Source organism: Urocitellus parryii, chromosome 10 (genome assembly GCF_045843805.1).
Source record: "Urocitellus parryii isolate mUroPar1 chromosome 10, mUroPar1.hap1, whole genome shotgun sequence".
NCBI lineage: Eukaryota > Metazoa > Chordata > Mammalia > Rodentia > Sciuridae > Urocitellus > Urocitellus parryii.
The window spans coordinates 64998190-65014257 of record NC_135540.1 but is presented as its reverse complement, the minus strand read 5'-3'; the positions used below and the strand labels follow the sequence as shown (position 1 = coordinate 65014257).

The window sequence follows — 16068 nt, the reverse complement described above, 5'->3', positions numbered from 1 at the left end:
TCAAAAGGAGGATTATCTTTATTAACATTCTTCAGTGTTTTCTGTATGGAGATTGCCATTTTCTGTTTGTTGGATAATACACAAACGTTTTGGTTTTCTTTGTAGGGCATTTAAATTTTGATGCAAAATTGTCAACCAAAGGACAGAGAAACAATTGGGAAAAACATGTTGAAGATCTTCTTCTACCTGAACTGGAGGTAAGTGGTGACTACTCCTTAGCCCTGTGTCCAAGAGTGGGTCCCATTCATCTGTAGTGCACTGTTGGACCACTGTCCTCAGGAAGGTCATTAGAGGCCTCACCTGGAGAAACTGCTCCTTCTGCTATCCCCAGGTGTCCCTCCTATACTGCTCATAAGTTAAGCCAATGATTATCAGGAGTTCTCACAGGGCAGGTGGCTGCTTGTTCTCTATTGCTTTTTACAGCAGGATGTGAAAGTAAGAGGCAGAGACCCTCCAGAAATACATCGATATCTGGATTCATGACTGCTCTGGTGAGAACATCACAGAGCTGACTATCCACAGCAGGACAGGAAAGTCAGGAAGCAAAAGGGAGGTGAAATAAAGGTCCCTAAAATAGTTTGCTCTGTTTGGGGAGGCAAAAACCCTATAAACAAAGAACCCCCCAATCACCGTGAAAGACAGCAAAATCATGCATTCAGTGTGTGCAGGCAGATTCCTAAAGAGCCACTGTGGGGCCATGAGCTGCCCGATTGTCTGTGACAATGTCTCACTTGCAGAATGCTGTGTCATTTCTTTATCCAGCATCTAGATAAGACCCTGCTGACTGTGAGCGCACTCATCAGCCAGGATGAGCGCATCAGCTCTAGCCCTGTGGCCAAAATCATATATGGTGACCCTGCAAGCTTCTTGCCCCAGCTGCCCCAGAAAAGTGTGGTTCATTGCTCAAAGATTTGGAGCTGCAGGAAGAAGATCACAATACCTCCAGCATGTCATGGAGCAGAAGAACAGCAAAGGGGTGGTGCCCGTGCTCTGGCAGTTTCTACAGAAGGTGTTTCTGCTTCATGGGCTGCCTCCTTTTCCTGGAATACTTCTGCTGAGGACTGGGAGGCTCTGTGCCTGGGTTCAAAATCATCATTCCTAGAGGCAGAACCCTAACCAATCCCATCAGCACTGTGATTCTGAATGCAAGACCTGTAGCACCAGTTTCAGGGAGAGCACAAAGGTCTTAAGACACATCTGCTGAAGTCACAGGTGAAACATGCACATGAATGGGGTTAGCAGTGATCTGTAAGGAACTTGAAGGCCAGGAGGGACCACCCTGGTCACTCAACTGTGACACCTTGTCTTCATCCCCAGAAGTTGAGCAGGTGGTTACCAGCAAGTACCTGGTGAACAGTCAAGAATGCACACTAAAACCAAACCAGAGCCCTCCCTGTGCCCTGCAGGCAGGAGGCAGCGTGCTGAATGATGGGGCTGTGGGATCTGCCAGGCCCAGAAACCATCCCCAGCTTTTACCCACTTGAGCTCTCCTGGGCCACAGTAGAAGTTCTCACCACCTCCCTCATGGACCAGTACCATGGCAGGGAGCAGAATGATTTGGAAATATCTGGTGCTCACACTAGAAAGAAGTTTATGGTAGTGTTGTGATCTCTTTTTAAGACACAGTTTTATTTGACTGAGGATGCTGGATTCTGGATCTTCAGAACAAAATCCAGGAATCACACCAGCTACCATTGCCCCAGGCCTTGGTCTTTCCTTCCAGCAGCATCACACCCAACAGTGGGCCCAAGAGTCAGGTTTTAAAATTTTTTTCCAAATTATTTACTTTTATAAATTCATTAGTTATACACATTAATGGGAATTGGTGCGATATTTCAGTGTATGCCTATAGCATGCACTGATCTTGTCTCTGTGTCTGGCTTCACTTAAAATTACATCCTCCAGTTCTATCTATTTGTCTGAAAATGATAGGAGTTCATTCTTCCTACAGCTAAAGTCATAGTCTATTATGTATATAAACTACATCTTTATCCATTCATCTGCTGATGGGCTTCTAGGCTGATTCCATGTCTTAGCTACTGTAAATGGTGCCACATAAACATGGGTGTGCAGTACCTCTTCGATACACTAATTTTCTTTCAAGTGGGATAGTTGAGTCACAAGGTAGGTTTTTTTTTTTTTTTTTTTTTTTTTTTTTTTTTTTTTTTTTTTTAGTTTGAGGGACCTCCATACTATTCTCCATTATGAGGCACTAATTACATTTCCACTAGCAGTATATTAGATTTCGTTTTCCTCTTCATCTTTGTGAGCATTTGTTATTTTATGTTTGGGTTCATTTATTTCTTAGAATGGGATACTAGTGGCAATTGAACCCAGGGCCTTCTTGGGCTTGCTAGGCAAGAATTGCTCTACTACTGAGCTAAAGTCTCCAACCCCAGCTCCCCCCAATATGACAAGGTCTCACTAAGTTGCCCAGACTGGCCTAGAACTTGCTGAGGCTGGCCTTGAACTTGTGATCTTCCTGCCTCAGGCTCCTGAGTAGTTGGTATTACAGATGCCACCATGCCTATCTTATTTTTTATAACAGCCATTCTAACTGTGGTGGTATAGCGTCTCATTGTAGTTTTGATTTGCATTTCCTTGATGGCTACTGATATTGAGCATTTTTTCATATATTTGTTAACCACTTGTATTTCTTCTTTTAAGAAGTGTCTATTCAGGACATTTGCTTATTTTTAAATTGGATTGCTTTGATATTTTTGTTGTTAAATTTTTTGAGTTATATAGTCTGGGTATTTACCAGCTGTCAGGTAAAGGTGGTTTTGGGGCCCTATCCAGAAAACCATTGCCTGTGCCAATGTCTTGGAGTGTTTCCTCTATTTTTCTGCTGACAGCTTCAGATGTCAAGTCTTACATCTGGGTCTTTGGTCATCTAGAGTTGATTCTTGTCAAACTGAGAGATGGTGGCCCAGCTTAGCCCTTGAGGAAGCTTTTCATTGGAGAAAGGAGGGGACTTGGTCTTGTTCATCCTACGTCTGTCGTGTGCATGGCATGTCTAAAATATTGAAGGCCCTCCACTTGGTGAGAGGATGGGCTTGCCCCTTTCCCATTTGCAATTTCAGGGTATAATCATGTAAAACAACCCACTGACCACACAAACCACACAGAAAGTCCCCGCCTGCCCCAAAATCTATACACCTCATGTTGTTTCTCAGTTAAATAGAGAAAGTGTTACTGAGCTGTTTTCCCTTTTCCAGGAGGCAGAACTAAGACTGGTGAAATTCTTACCTGAGATTTTGGCCCTGCAAAGGGATCTAGTGAAACAATTCCAGAATGTTCCAGAAGATGAATACTGTTCCATCAGGAGTTTTATTAGCAGTCACAGTTCAGGTACGACTGCTGCCTGCTCCAACAAAAGAACAGGACCATCCATGTGTCATGGTTCAAAAGGATCATTCAGGTTGGGGCATGAGGGTGGGCCTCAGATTCTAAGCAAGAACATGAGGCAAAGGATGCCAAATCCCAGAGACATGCCTTGAGCCACTGCTGTGGCTAGAAAGCCCTCACCTTCTCCAGCTCTCACACAACCTCAAACTTGAAATGTGGCATGCTACTGAACATGAAGAAGGTGCAGGGTCAGGTTCTTGGGAGCACACCTTGTGGTTTCTTGTCAGGGTAGTGCTAGGGGTTGTTTCCATGGGGATCTTACCAGGTGTTTTGTTCAACAGAGGGGCTGAGGCAGCTCTTCCACAACAGGATCACCATCTTCCTGTCCACATGGAATGCATTGAGGTGGTCACTGGAGACCAATGGTAAGTGTCCTCCTCCATGTGGCTCTGCCAGCTCCCTGCTGTGTGTGTGGCAATTGCAACCTATTGATGGAGGAGCTGGGATACATGAATCAATCTCCAAAGTAATCCTCAGTATTCTTGAATCTATAAATATGGAATAAGAATAGAATTGAGAGCACTTGAAACTTAACAGCCAGGGACCAGCTCTATGGAAATGGCTGCCCCAGGCTGTGACCCAAATGCCTGGAGCAGAATCCCTCCGCTTAGGAATGATCCTGTCTTTTAAAGGTGAAATCAAGTTACCTAAAGACTACTGCAGCTCTGACCTGGATCTGGACACAGATTTTGAGGTCATCCTACCCCGGCGTGGGGGCCTGGGTCTCTGCTCAACTGCGTTAGTCAGCTACTTGATTAACCTTCACAAAGAAATCATTCACATGGTGGAGAAGTTCTCCAAAGAAAACAACAGGTACTACAGAAGCCCACCATCCCTGCCTCCAGGCTTGGCTGCAGACTCTGCCAGCAACAGCTCTTGTCCCCACTCTCTCAGCCTTCCTCAACAAAGCCCCGTGTTTACACATGTTTTTCACATGCTCACACTATGAAGGCAGAAGCAGGAGCATATGTACCAAAGCCTTAGGCCCCATACACCTGCCCTGGACTCCAAGCATTGTATCTTGTGTCCCTCAGCTATTCCATGGATGCCTCAGAGGTCACTGACCTGCATGTTATCAGTTACGAAGTGGAACGAGACCTGATTCCACTGATTATCTCCAACTGCCAGTATCAAGTGGAGCAAGGTGGGGAGACGTTGCAGGAGTTTGACCTGGAGAAGATCCAGTGGCAGATTAGCAGCCGCTTCCTCCAGGGAAAGCCCTGGCTCGGCTCACCCTCAAGGTAGGCTGGGCCCTCTGCCAATGATTTGCTTGTGTCAGTCAGCCCTGTGGGTTTCAGGGTAAACAGACTTAAGTGACACCCAGGCTCTTGTCTGTGTTATCTCCTCCCCACTGGTGGTCTGTGGTCCCTATGCCTTCTTTGGGCTGGGAAGTGTCCCCAGTTCTCTTCCATATCACCATCACCATCTGCACCTGTCCCCCAGGGCAGCCTCAAGTCTCAGGGGACTGGGTTTCCACTACAGTTAATGGTACCACCAATAAAACCCATCACTGCTACCACCCATTCAGTTGCATATGTAGTTGGTGCCCAGAAACCACTGCGCAGACCTCCCCATTCTGTCATCCTCAAACTGCCATGGCCGAGGCTTCACGTCAGAGTATTTAGCCTTTGGTCCAGCTGCCCAGTGCCAGCAGCACCACTTCATCTTAGTTTCCTACCAGAATGCCACCATGTAGGAAGTATCAGTGCAGGCACCCCTGGAAAGGGGCAGTCAGAAACCCCCACCCCCAGCCAGTCCACAGCGTGTAGACAGCATTACATGGCCTCCACCACACGCCCCCATCTGTAACAGAGGCCCTATCACCTGACCCCAGCCCGACCTTCCAGCTGTCTCCAGGCCCTTCCTTTCTTACTGCATCAAACCCTGTGACCTGCCTTCTGACTCCCTGAGCACAGTGGCACTTCCACACTGTCCCTTCCAGTGGCTGCCCTCATCCTTCCAGGTCCAGTCAGGTGTTATACTAGGATGTACTTATTCCCTCATTGCCTGCAATTAGGCTGTCAGTTGCTTAAGCCCAAAGCCATTTTTAATTCATCCTGAGAGTGGCTTCCTTGTGCACAGTCTCTGCTCAGTGTCACAAGATAGATCACAAATGTGCACATTCCCATTCCTGTTCCTCTAGCACTCTTCCTCTCTTGTGGTCCTCAGACACACTATTCTACAGGGCAATATCTGCAAGGCCACTGTAGCCAGGCTGGATTTCTTGTGTTACTGTGTCCAAAGGGTGGGGGTGGAACAGAGTCATCAGGAGACAACAAAGCTACATTCCTTGCCCAGGAATATACTGTCCAGTTTGGTACTTAGTCACTGAGTCACTGCTGAAGAATATATCTGTAATCAGATGGAAACCTCCACTATAGATTTAATTTCCAAAACCTTTTTTTTTTCCTTTCTCACCTTAGGGAATACCCATGCTGGTATACAGACATGATTAGAACTTTGAACATCTCTTTATGGACATCAAGAACAAAATGGCACAGGTGGTCATAATAAACCCTCACTTGCAAGGTGCTTTCATTCACATATGCAAGGACATTCTAGTCCCATCTGGTGTGTGCTGTGAGCACCAGGCTCTCTGGCTCTCTAAGAAACCCAGGAGCTCCTTAAGAGCCCAGTGCTTTCTGGAGAAGCAAACAGGATGGCCGATCACCAAACTTTCTTTTGAGTACAGACCAACCACTTGGGGGTTATTTTCTTAATGATGATATCATGACCATGGTGCTACAAGTTGAGAACTCAATGCTTCCTGCTCCTTAGGTTATGCTACTGACAGATGGAGAAGCTGTTGTGCCTTTCCATGTACTCATGGGTCATGTGGAGGATTCAGTTAGCTCGGGGCCATTTCTGTGCAAAGGCTGAAACGCTGGTACACTCAGCATCAGCTCAAGCACAAGCATCAGTTCTTACCAAAAGTGTTGGATAGCTGGTCCTGCTGGTAGCTCACAGTTAGGCTCTTAACAAGTAGGAGAAGTAATAGCCTGACCCAAGCCTCTGCTTTTGGTTTCAGTGCTTTCTCCCAAATTCGGCCATGGGTGCCATCAGTGGAGAGCTTCAGTCCTACAGCGATGTCTGTGAAGCCCTATCTCTTATAGAGGTTACTCTGGGCTTTCTAGGCACAGCTGGTGGGGATCCAAATATGCATCTGAATGTGTATGTCCAAGACATCCTGAGAATGGGTGACCAAATGACTCCAATTTTAAAGGTGGGTCCCATATGCCTTTCAAGGAGAATCAGTATCACCTCATCTTAATTTCCTGACAGAATGCCACCAAACAGGGAGCATCAATGCAGGCACCTCTGGAAAGGGGCAGTCATGAACCCCACCCCTAGCCAGTCCACAGAATAGCAGTGCACACTGGGGACAGGAGAGGAAGGGACACTCAATGCTGACCACCTAGTAGAGTGGGATGCACAAGTTACTGAGGACATTGGCTACCTGTATGTTGCATGATGCTCACAGACACTGAGCTGCTGCAGGAGAAGTAATAGAAGTAATAGACTCATGTGTTTGCAAGATGAGACAGGTAGACTCTTGGATGGAACAGAGCTGGCCTCAAGACAGGATATGGAGGAAACAGGGAGGAGTGCCCTGGGGTAGCACCCAGAGTCCTTGGTGTGCACCAAGGGAGGGTGTGAGCCTTTGCATTCTACTTGGGACTCTCTTCCTCTTCAAGGCCTTAAGCAGATGTCAGTTAAAACACGCCATTGCTCTCTGGAAATTCCTCTCTGCTCATAAGTCGGAACAGCTACTGGGACTGAAGAAAGTGAGTCTGCCCTGCCTCTGCCCAGACTAAGGGAGATGCACCCTCTTCCCAGGCTTTGATGTTGCACTTGTTTATATTTTTTAGGATCCCTTTAGGGAAATCAGTTCTAAGTACAAAGCAGACCTCAGCCCAGAAAGTGCTAAGCTCCTCAGCGCCTTCCTGAATTACACAGACCTGGATGCTTTCCTCCTAGAGCTTCATGAAATGATGGTGTTGAAACTAAGAAACACTCAAACCCAGGACAGCTTCAACCCTGAATGGAGGTACAGTGTGCACACCTGCTAGCAGGCAGGTGTGCAGAATATTTGCTTTTTCCCAATGACGTGAGGGTAGTTCCACTTGTTAGACTGACCCTCTGTCTAACAAGTAGACAAAACTATGTCAAAGAGATAAACATTTTAGATTAGGTACAAAAAGCCACACTAATGTGTGAAATCTAAGATATTCAAAACTATCTTAATTTTACATTTGTGTCAATCTAATGGCCAAAAAATGGTATCTTATTTTCACTTGTTTCCCCACCTACTTTTGTGGTTGGGCACATTTTTAAATTTATCACCACTTTTATCATCCTCTGAATTATCTCTTGGTAGCTTTTGATTATTAGACAGGGCAGTTGATCTCTTTTTTCCTTTTGGTACCAGGAACTGAACCCATGGGTACTTAACTACTGAGCTGTATCCTCAGCTCTTTATTTTTTGAGATAAGACCTCATTATTGTTGAGGCTAGCCTCAACTCTGCAATCCTCCTGCCTCAGCTTCCTTAGATGCTGGGATTATAGGCATGTGCCACCACACCCAACCAATTTCTCTTTCTTAATGATTTTTAAAAGATCTTTGTATAGAACAGATTAATCTGATGTACACATTACAAATGCACTAGAAGTCAATTGATGGGATTTTTTCATAAAGTCGTTGTGGGGCCAGATGCAGTGGTACATGCCTGCAATCCCAGGAGCTCTAGAGGCTGAATCAGGAGGATCGTGAGTTCAAAGCCACCCTCAGCAACTTAGTGAGGCTCTAAGCAACTCAGCAAGATCCTATCTCTAAATAGAATATTAAAAAGGACTAAGGATGTGGCTCAATGACTAAGCACCCCTGGGTTCAATCCTCAGTACCACCCCCCCAAAAAAAGCCACCATGGGGACATACACTAAAGGCCTTCCTTATCACATCGCAGGGTGCTAAAATATCCTCATGTTTTCTCCTGCTGCTTTTATACTTCTATGTTGCGCATTTCTTTCATTAGTTCACTTTTATATGTGGTAAGAGGCAGGCATTTCACTTGACTTGGTTTTCTGGATGGACACTCAGACTACACTTGCTATTTCTGATCTCAGGCCATATGGCACATGCCTGTGAGCAATTAAATTCCCCTTCCTAGAGAATTTACAACCTTTGGTAAGATAAACCATGAAAGGGAATACCTGCCTCTTCTGAATGGCAAAGCTTTGCTTCTGATGCAGCCAGGCAGGCCAATCAGTGGAGTGCCTGAAGTGGCCTAGCTGAGCATCATCCAGGAAGCTCCATCCTCTAGATGCCTTGAGCCTGGCCCAGGTCTAGCTCAGGAACTGGGCAGCTGGCTGACCTTAAGCTGACACTCAGTATTTCCCATCTTATTTAGCACCTCAGTCCTGTCAATGCCTGGAAAGAGTGAGAGCTGATAGGCTCCTGATACTGTAAACATTATCTCTTGTGCTTGATTTTACAGCCTGAGGGACACTCTGAGTTACATGGAAACCAAAGAGAATGAAGTTCTTCTGGAAGTGGAATCCCAGTTCCCAGAAGAGATACTGCTGTCCAACTGTGTCTCTGTGTGGAAAGTGGCAGCTACAAGGAAACAGGACAGGCAAGCAAAATAGGATCCTCCACTCCATCTCTTGATGTGCTGCAGACACAGCTCCCCTCCCCTCCACTGTGCCTCTGGGAGCACCTGGAAGGAAAGTGTTGGCACAGCACTGAATTCAAGGCCAGCATGTACTGTGCCAGCTGACAGCTTTTTTGAGAGTCAATCTGTTTCTGGAATACATGCAGATGCCAGAACTTCCATGTTACATTATGAATATCAAGTGGTGAGAATGGCAGTTACTTGAAACTGGAAATCAACCACCATCCTGTGCATTCAAGGAGCAACAGGAAGAGTCATAATTGGGGTCACACCCAGCAATGACCTGTGTCGGGCCTGCAGCCTGTTCCTCATGCTACCTAATGTTGCCACACAGAGGCAGAATGTAGGGCTACTGGTCTTTTTTTTTTTTTCCCCTATGCTATTCTGCATACGCAGAAGATAATCTGGTTTTCTTCTCTTTCCCAGTCCCTTAAATTCTGAGTATTATACTCATATTTCTTGGGTTCCAAGATGTGAAAAAAGTACCACACTCTTTTTGTCTTCTCACTAATGGAAAGCCAGGGTGTCTGCACATGCCTTAATGCCACGAGAACAAAGCCAACCCAGACCCCACTCTAAGTCACTGCCAGATGCCAAAGAGAGCCAACAACTCTGTGAAGAGCATGGGACTTGGGACACTGCTAGGGTTTTGGTTTCCTGTGAATAAAATGGAGTGGATTGACAGCCAAAGTGCCTTCCAGTTCTCATATCTTGAGATTCTAAAGAAAATTCGACAGCATCAGCATGGATCAGAGCAGGCTCTTGGCAATGCCATGGGGAGTTTTTGGTTGCCAGGTATTATTATACTACATAAGCATGCAATCTTGGTGTGATCTCAGCTTCCCTGAGTATGTGCATTCCTTTCTTTCAGTCTCAACCATACCATAAAAACTGAGTCTCAGAGAGAGTACAAAACCAGTTCCATTTCTGAAAAAGGGAAATTAACTTGCCTCGATCTTGTGCTGTGTTTGTCATTGTAAGTTTTGTCTCTTTTTGAAACCTACTTTGATGTCTCGGACCTCCGGATAAATTCCTTTTCTTCACAGCTCAGAACCTGTTTGCCATAAGAGCCATCCACACATTGGAGACCTATTTTTCATGTACATTAAAGATCAAGTTGAAATCAGGCCTGTGAACTTTTCAGCTACATAAATGCAAAATGGGGGCAAAGGGCACAACTCAGTAGTAAAGTGCTTGCCTCATATTCACAAGGCCATAGGTTCAACCCACAGCACTGCAAAAACAAAACCAAAAAAAGGTAACCTGGCACAGGCCCTGTGCACACCTGCAAAGGTAGGTACAGAAGGAACACTGCACTCCATTTCCATGTATCATTCTCACAGCGTCTGATGAAGGAGGTGCAGTGACAAACCTCAGGTAGTAGCTCCTTTCACAACATGCACTTGCATTTAGTGAGCTGTGATGAACCTTCCAGACTATGTAGAGCCACCTCCTCCTCCCACCAGATGCCTGCCACCAGAGAGCAGAAGCACCTTGGCCTTAGATGCCTGGGAGTCAGGGTGCAGCTTGCCAGGGCCAGCAGGTGGCACTCAGACTCAACCTGTTCCTCACTGCCACAACTTCACAGGTAGAATCAGGTGTCAAGTCCTTGATATGAAGACCCTTATTTTCCCTTTGGCCTGGGTATCTTTTTCACTATTATGAATTGTTTCTAATTAAGATGTTTTATTTTGTATGCTATGCTTTCAAAGCCTTAACTGTCTTATCTAGCACAATTTACACAAAAATACACCAGACTAGTACAAGTAAATGTCATTATACTTGTAATGCTGTTTTGATAAATGTGAGTTCTGCTGCTAAAGGATCCCTCTCTTTGGGAGCATGCTACTGTATATGCCATGTAGACCTCAGCTAGACTGTGGGAATGGTTATGGGTTTTTGTGGAAATGTCCTTGAAAGTATTCATGAAGTAGATGGTTCAGAAGTGAAGAGCACACTCTAGAATGTGAGATGGTAAACTTCCACTGGACAGAACAACAACAGAACAGCTTGTCCACAGTAGATAAAGCTTAAGTCTCAGTGGGGAAGGGGGGTGTCTTCTTCTTAAAAGGACATCACTGAAACAGCAAAGCCCCAGCTACTAAGGAGTAAGAATGAAAACTACCTAACTCAGGCAGGCAGGCTATGCATGGAGAAGACATCCTGGTAACAGAAAATAAAGACAGTGAAAGAAATAGAACTTCAAGTCTTTGCCCTCAAACCCTTTCCATACCATCCCTAATGCTTATGAAATTTTGCCACTTGTTAAGGGAGACAGACAGGGGTTATTTCAGCTTTCCTAGATGTTAAGCTAATTTCAACTCAAAAACAACTTTCCACTGATAATCACTGTGAGCAAAACATCAGTTCAAAGGGCCCAGCCAAACTTACCCATGTTCTGGCATGCCCACGAGTACCAGTGTGCCAATGGAAAGCATCTCTGATGTGATGCCAGAAGCACCAAGTGAGGCTGCATGTCATAGTGCCAGCAGAGTGCTCCATGGGACAGCAGCCCTGAGGCCTGGACTGGGTACCAGCAATTGGCAGCAATTGACACTCACATTGTGTTCTGCAATGTTCTGACCCCTTCAAGTTCACTAAGCCTATGCTTAGAATCCCAGGTCCAGTTGGAAAAACAAGCACAAGTGCTTTCTCCAGAGAGAAAATGCTAGCAAAACTCATACCTTCCCTATAGGGACATTGAGCCTGCTTCCTTCTCAGCTGGTGGAGTGCTTCAGAGAACCAACTGTGGAGGGCCCTGCACATGCAGCAGCCCCCTCTGCTGTGGAGGCTGCTTCTGCTTGGGGGCTACACAGTCTGCAATGTGCTGCCTTTCCCTTCCCATGGCCCCACCAAGGTCAGTATTCCTTCCTCTTTAAGTCAGTAGCTGCAGAAGCATTTTCTCAATTCATTTTGAAGCTCATATTTCTTTCATTTAAAAAAAAAAAAACTACTCCTGAAGACATAAGGTCTTTTAAGAAAGAAATCATTTACTCAAAGAAGGGGCAAAAAGTCAGGAGATGAAACCTGAGATATTCCTATTAGTTTTACATAACTTACTTTAAGTTGGAATTGATTCAGTAGTTCAAATAAAATCTTAGGTTTAGGCCCAAAGACGAACTCTTTGGTATACACCCTCCCCATACAAGATAAAAGAGTCTTTAAAAAGTGAAAGAATCTTACTCTTCTGATTTCTCAAATTAAAAGCACACACATACATCAATTAAGTGCCAACATAAAAATGCCATAATGGTTACACTTAAAATGAAAAACCCTGAACTCATCCTATGATATTTAAGTAAAGCTATAATTGATAGCATTGGATATAATTACAGAAAATAAATTAATTTCCTAACACTAATGTTTTAATACCACCCTGTAAGTAAGCATTATGTATTTAACAAGAGCTGCAAGGAATATCAAAAAGTGATTTTCAAAAGTAATAAGTATATGTTTTTATCCAACTTGTAAACATAACTCTGAAAACAAAAAGTTATAATTGTCCACACTAATAGGTTGCTTTGATTATTGGAAATTATTCCTTCAAAAGTAAATATGTATCAGACTTTTGAAAAACATAAAGTTTACACAAGTGATTATCCTTACTATAAAGAAGGCCCTTATTAAACTCAACTAAAAAGCTGTGTTAACTACATTTTACCATAGGGACACTTGAGCCCAGGTATAGTGTGGGCCAAATTTCTTGAATTGCTTTGGGAACTGCTGCTTGCTTAATCAAACACTGAAGTGCAGATTCACCTTTCTAAAAATACTGAAAGCAAAACGCCAAATTTCACTATCCTGTTTTCCAAAACGAATTATAGTTTGGGATTTCATGTTATCAAGGTGCCATCGCCCTCCTGAGGTATTTAATTACAATACCTTCTCTGTTTTCATTCAGCCACCTCAATTAGATTTCGATTAGAATCGGGCATATAAAAAGTTGGTTCCATGGCCTTGCTGACAATGTCCTCTGGATGTAAACCTTAGGATCCTGCATACATTATGGCTCTCAGAGCAAAGGGAAACAGAAAAAAATGTTAGACAATGTGGTGAAATTACCTTGCCTGTCTTGTGATCCAACCAGAGGAAAGCATGGTTCCTTGTCAGTACTTTGCAATCAAAGACGGCATTACTCTGTGCTGGTTGACAACATGCCATTGAGTGGTGAATTCTGATGGGCTCATCCAGGTAGACATGATGCTCCTGAAACAGGTGCAAATTCACAAAGCAAGTGAAGATGACCAAGGTAGATGGCATGGAGGACAGACTAGGGGTGTCTCTCCTACCAGGGACAACAAAGAGTTCCTCCAGATTCAGAATGCTCTTCATAAGCCTATACCCCTATCCCCTACAAAAAAAAAAATAAATTTAAATTAAAACAAATTGCATACTGTCTAAGCATAAGCAGTGAACATCAAGATCTCTTCACTTGGGTGGACAAACAAGCATGACTCCCTTCACCTCCTTCAAAACACAGCAGTGCCCAGATCACGAACAGTCAACAACTGGCATCTTTCAATCCATCTACCCTGGAAAGAAAAGGCTCAAACATCCAGCAGCTTTGGCCAAGAAAACCCCTGGAAGGCAGTTTGGGGACTGAAGGTACCCAAGCAGATGAGTCACACACCAATTCCTGGGTTTTGTTTGAGATATTGTAGCTTCTCCCCTTGGTGGAGGAAATGTTGCAGCACTGCAACAAAGGAAGGGGTGGTTTGGTGTGGCCAGAAAGGTCCTTCAAGAAAGGTAGCCAAGCACCTCTGGGCAGCCACCACTGGTGCTCAAGGGCCTCTGTGGTGGAGAGGTAAAGGCAACATCTAGAGGGCCAGTGGGACAGTCTGCATTGCTACTGTTGTGTGGAGGCCAGTAGTGGGCAGGGGTCCACAGCCAGGCACTAGCCAAAGTAGCGGTAATCAGTACGAAGAAGGGGCTTGGGCATCAGCCAACTCAGGACTCTTGAGCACCTGGAAGATGTCTCCACAGCCAGTGTGATCAATGCAGGGATTCAGCTACACAGGTAGGTGCAAACCCAGCAATGCCCTACCCCAGGGAGGCTTGGGCGACCTGGAGGGTGTGAAGTCATTTCTTGGACACCTGGGATCCTAGCACTAATCTCTAGGGTATATAAAGAACTCAAAAAGCTAAACACCAAATAAATAAATAAATAAATAACCCTATCAATTAATGGGCCAAGAATATGAACAGACACTTCTCAGAAGAGGATATTCAATCAATCAACAAATACATGAAAAAATGTCCATCATCTCTAGCAATTAGAGAAATGCAAATCAAAACTACTTAAGATATCATCTCACTCCAGTCAGAATGGCAGCTATTATGAAGACAAAAAATAATAAGTGTTGGCTAGGATGTGGGAAAAAAAAGGCACACTCACCCATTGCTGGTGGGACTGCAAATTGGTGCAGCTAATATGGAAAGCAGTGTGGAGATTCCTTGGAAAACTTGGAATGGAACCCCTATTTGACCCAGCTATCCCTCTCCTCAGTCTATACCCAAAGGACTTAAAAACAGCATACTACAGGGACACAGCCATATCAATGTTTATAGCAGCACAATTCACAATAGCTAAACTGTGGAACCAACCTAGATGCCCTTCAGTAGACAAATGGATTTAAAAAATGTGGCATATATACACATTGGGATATTACTCAGCAATAAAAGACAATAAAATCATGACATTTGCAGGTAAGTGGATGGCTTTGAAGAAGATAATGGTAAATGAAGTTAGCCAATCCCCCAAAAAACAAATGGTGAATGTTTTATCTGATATAAGGTGACTGACTCATAGTAGGGTAGGGAGAGGGGAGCATTGGAGGAATAGATGAACTCTAGATAGGGCAAAGGAGTGGGAGGGGAAGGGAAGGGTCGGGGATTAGCAATGATGGTGGAATGTGATGGACATCATTATCCAAAGTACATGTATGAAAACATGAATTGGTGTGAACATACTTTACATAAAAACAGATATATGAAACATTGTGTTCTATATGTGTAATAAGAATTGTGATGCATTCTGTGTCATGTATTTAAAAAATAAAAGCAATTAAAAAATACACCTTAGTAATCAAAGACTTTAAATAAAGAAAATTAATTTAAACTTTTGGCAATAAAATCCATGAGACTATGTAGATTCTGTGGTTTTGGAGGCATTCAAAAGTAGGACTAAACACTTCAAAGTTATGAAGAAATATATAGGTATATGCTTATATATTCATAAATAAATAAATAATCATAAATAAATAAATAAATAAATACTCAATATATCCTAAAATATTAAATGTAAAATTGATAAATCTGAAAAAGTAATGTTATCAATGAAATATAATGCTCTATTATAAATTGAGAAGAAAATACAAAAACAAATGTAAAAATAAGAATGAACAATGATCAAAAGTGCTAATCCAAATTGACAATAAATGTAGAGGAAGATTAATTTGCCAATAGTTAAATAACCGTGAACAAGGAAGAGACAATCCTCAGTCCATTAAGCTGGAAAAGTCTACATGGTGCTTAACACATGTGCCTGGCTGGGACATGATAGACAGGCATTGCCACACTCTGCAGATAAATTATATTCTTCCTGGGAAAAGCAATGGGACATTTATTCAAATGTAAACTATGAAAAACCTATTGGCTAAGAAATTCTACTCTGGAAACTTTATCTCATCAAAATAAAAGCCTCAATATCAGGAAACACATGTAAAAATGTTTGCAGTGGGAAAAAGTAGAGATAAGGTAAATACCCTCTGTAAGAAAAACAAGAAAACAATGGTGTGCTACCATAATAGAATGTTACATAGCCATTATAAAATAAAACTATATCAGGAAACTCAAAACAATTCCCACAAGGTGTTACTGAGTCCGAAGATATAGAATAACATATTTGTAAATATTGCCAAATTCAGACAGGTGTGTGTGAATGTGAGCCTGTGACAGATCTACATGGGATCTGATTATGCTGAATGT

General features: G+C 43.6%; 1 pseudogene; it reads left to right on the top strand.

Annotated features, from left to right (window-relative positions):
- Window positions 1–9055, top strand: part of LOC113175544 (E3 ubiquitin-protein ligase RNF213-like) — a 55600-nt pseudogene extending 46545 nt beyond the window's left edge.
- The last annotated feature ends 7013 nt before the right edge of the window (window positions 9056–16068 follow it).